Source organism: Herpailurus yagouaroundi, unplaced genomic scaffold (assembly GCF_014898765.1).
Source record: "Herpailurus yagouaroundi ecotype Mexico unplaced genomic scaffold, PumYag 28, whole genome shotgun sequence".
Classification (NCBI taxonomy): Eukaryota; Metazoa; Chordata; class Mammalia; order Carnivora; family Felidae; genus Herpailurus; species Herpailurus yagouaroundi.
In genome coordinates this window covers 110,426,595-110,431,083 of record NW_024412376.1, presented here as the reverse complement: position 1 = coordinate 110,431,083, position 4,489 = coordinate 110,426,595, and positions in this window count along the sequence as shown.

Below are 4,489 nucleotides of genomic sequence, written 5' to 3'. Positions count from 1 at the left end.
TTTTTACACACACACACACACACACACACACACACACACACACACACGGATACACAATCTCTAAGGTAAGCCAGAGGGCTGGATCAGATTAAAAACACCATGTTTCTAAGCATCCATTTTTCCCTTTCTTTAAGAGAAATTTACTGTTCTATGAAGAGATTGGGGAAGAAGTGAGAAGCTCCTATGTAATGGGAATAACTGATGTTTTGATAATAGTAATATCCAGACATAGATGCTGATTGTATTACCATGTCGATGTCCTATGCAGTATTTTGGACATTTTTTTCATTTTGAAATATTTGTGTGTTTGTGTACATACTCTGTGTGTGGCTGGTGCACATATGTGCAGAGTTAGAAAAAGACAGAGCGAAGGTAGGCAATGGACAGTTATCCAGACCCCTGTGTCAGTTTTCATAAAACCCAAACCCCATTATATATGAAAAATCCATGAGAGGTCTGAGAGATTTACCATTATGCAAATAAGGCTAAATATATTTTATTGCCCAGATGCCATCACGGATCCTACAAAATTCATAGAAATATTAATAGACCATTGACCTATTTATAGTGTTTATGGGAATGCAGACAGATCTGCTGAGGTATGTATATGTACATATGTGTATGTATATATATGTGTATGTATGTGTGTGTATATGTGTATGTATGTGTGTGTATGTATGTGTATGTATATATATACACACACACACATTTTAACATTGCTCACACATGTTTTTTAGGACGGATACATTTCAAAGTACCATACTGAAAATTAGAAAAAAGAAAATTGGGTCTTTAGTCACCAAATTTAGCATGTTATTTAAGTGTAATCTTTTTAATAGGTTGCATTATGTGTTGTGAGTCTGCATAACTGAATTCATAATTTTGGATTTATGTAACCACATTTGTGATATATCCTAACTAAAACAGGTTGCTGGAGGAGTACCAGAAGCAGGATGAAGCCATTTATTTGGTTTCAATATATGCACATAGTGACTCCCACTCATTCTTGTGTTAATTAAATTATAATTCTGTCCTCTTAAAATTTTGATTATAAAAATCTTATTACCCTGAATTAGCTGTTACTTTTATAGTATCTGCTAATCTTAAAACGTTAAATTTTATACAAATTAGACATAAATGACCTGCAATTTGTTTTCATTAAAATGAAAGCAGCAGATTACGTGTTATTTGTTAAAACCTTACGCACCAGATTTTGGCATCGCGTTTGTATTTAGAGCTATCCTTAAAATGATTATACTACCTGGTTTTTCATTACTCTAATATAAAACTATATAAGAAGATTTTCCTTTTTATTTACCAAGGGAAGCATCAAAAAAAAAATGTCTAAGAGCATGCATAATAAGTTCAGTCTAACCTATGATCATGTTAAATTAAAGACACCTTTATTCACTTTTATAAAAGCCCTAGATATAATACTTTATCTTTCTGATCATGAATCAAGTATTTCAGGATCTGTGCCTTTCTCCATCTCTTTCAAAGAACTCCTGAAGCGACTTAACTCAATATTTCAGCCTTTGAGCAGATCTCAAAGCTATCTGCACATCCACTTATGATCCATATTCTGTGGCAAAAGGTTGAAATTCATGATGTGAATGCAGTATAGTACTTTCTGTCTGCTAAAAGTAACAGTTAATATCACACCCTTGCAATATTTTGGAGCCCAGGGAAACTTTTTAAAAATCATTAGTTTCAGAGGAACAGAAGTAGTTACCCAACAAGCATACAAAACCTGAGGTCCATACAGAGCCACCAGATAATCTGCATTTCAGCTGAATTTACTCATTGTCTGAGGACCAGCCGGATTTGGCAGTGGTTTTGTTTGTGTAAACTGGACACACAGAATACAGTTCAAAGGTGAATTTTTCACACAGTGTCATTCCCTGATGTGAATACAGAGACATGAGTTGTTAGGAGTCCAAGATGAAGTGTACACTCCCAAGATGTCAAGCAGAAGTCCTGTGGTTGTACAAACTTACTGTTGAAGAGATCACTGGGCCAAGAGTTGGCCTTATCAAAGGAGCATAAAGGCCTCTCATTTTGCATTTGAAAGAAAATCTCTTGGAGACACTGTTTTCCTTGATAAAGATCACTCTTCTTCTGTGTGAGACAAGGACTTGGAATCCTAACTATTTTCTGTGCCACAGGCAGTAGTGATCCTGCCTCTTCTTCCAGTCAAGCAGTGGAGTCAGGGGGTGGGGGACGGAGGCTTAACGATGTGCAAAAACAAAAACAAAACCCTCTCTAATGAGCCCCCACCTCAAGAAATGGGGGAAGGGTGGGAAGAAGTGATTATCTGCCATCAGTAAGTCAGTTTGTGTATGTTTTATGCACACGCACCAACACACACAGAGTAAATCTTTTATCGGCTATATATTGCTGTATAATATAGAGAACGATTGTCTTCCGAGTTTTTGGTTCTTTTTTTTTTTTTTTAAACTGTGTTAAAGTACTTGAAATGTATTGACTGCTGACTATCCTTTAAAAACAAAACGAAACCATTTGAGTTGTATTACAGAGGTTGACATTGTTCAGGGATGGGACAAAGCTTTCTTCAAATCTTTTCATACCACTTAGTGATTTTGGTGCAGGAACTTGAGATTTTCTTATTTATTCCATGATATTTCACACCTACTCTTCACAGCATGAGCATAAAGCCCAGTGGCACCAAGTGGCTGAATACAATCAAATGATATTTTATAGCATTTGACTGGCTGAAGGGCCTTGGGAGTTTTCACATGATGATTTCATTGAGCTTCATTGCAGCCTGAAATTAAAAAAAAAAAAAAGTTTTGTGATATATGCTAGCCAGTCAAGTTGTGTTTTGACCAGAAATTTGGGTATGACCTATTTCTTAGCTCATTTCTCTGTGCTCTATGGGTACATACAAAAATCCTGAATTCTGTTTCCCAGGCAGATAATTGCAACTCAGGGCTAAAGTCATCCAGTGAAACTTTTAGAGCCAGAAGTTAACTTTGTCCCAGTCCTACAATGTGAAAAGAGTGAGTAGTTGCCTCTTTTTTAGCCATTTTCATGGCTGGTACATATCTGTACACCTTACTTTTCAGAATCAATACGCACTTTCAGATATTATTTTTATTCTCTTAAGTCTTTATTAACTTTGGAGAAATGATGCATCTTTTTATTTTAAATGAAGTAGATCAACATGGTGGAACAAATGATAAAGAACAGAAAACATTTCAATATATTACTAATAATTTTTTTCCAATATAAAACCTAAAATTCCTATAACATTATAGTATTTTACAGTTTTATGAAGCTTTCTATTGTGACTTTTATGGAATTAAGAGATGAAGAAGATGAGATATTTTAGCATTTATATTTTTCAAAATTAAATGTATACTTAAAATAAAGTAACTTTATGCATTTATGAGTGTCAAGTGCTTCTGTTCAACTCTTCAAATAATTATGAAGTGCCTGTTATTTTACTCTTTGGGTGTTACAAGGAATACAAAGATGAGTGAGTTAGAGTCCCTGACCTCAGATGGCTTTTTATCACTCCAGGCAGAATGATAAAATAAGCATCCAAATTATATAAAATAAGAGATTGTCAGAATTACCTATTCAAGTATTAATGAAGTAATATGCAGGGGTTCAAAGAAAAAAATATGTCCAACTAAGAGCAATGAAATGGTTTTACTGAAAAAGTTGTGTTGTTCTTCCTGTTTTATAAAGTTAGTGAAATATAAAATGCCATTTTTTGAATCCAGGATGATGTATATAGTCAATTCTCAAAGGAAAAAAAAAAACTGCTAAGCATAAGCACTTATTAAAAAATTATTCAAAAAATGAAATCTTGGAATGGTACTCCTCAGAAGGTACATGACACCTACTTCCTCCTGCTGGGCCTATCCAGGCTTCCCTCTATTATTTACGATTCTCCAGGAAACTTCAGTTCTGCCTGTGGTTATAAACAGGGAGTGGTGGTTGGTGGACCGGGGAGGCAGCACATAGAGGGGATGAGAAAGAACCATTGGTAGCAGTAAAAAAAAGTACATTAAAAAAAAAAAAGTAATGAGACACAGACATTGGCTATAACAATCTTTCAACCTAGAAACTTAATGTAGAGTCAAGAGCTCTGAGCATCTGGATGGTGGTAGTGGTGGTGAAAATGGGGTTTGGATTTCATCGCTGAGCTGGAAGAAGCAACAGAAGCCGCCACACTTAGAATAGGTAATAATATGGGTGAATCTGTTTAATTCTTTTCAGTGTACCCACAGAGAATTGTAAATGTCGTCATGTGTAACAACAACTGAGTCACGAAGTTAAGATCAAATTTGGTATTTGGTATGTTATGAAAAAAACTGGGCGCTTCAGCGGCTCATCTTTACTTGATGTACCTGAGAACAGGGGAGGAAAGCACAGAAGCCTCTGAACAACCAACCCGCATGTCTCAAGGGCTAGGCGCCACAGTTTGAACACCATCATTTTGGGAGAAGAGCTCAAATCC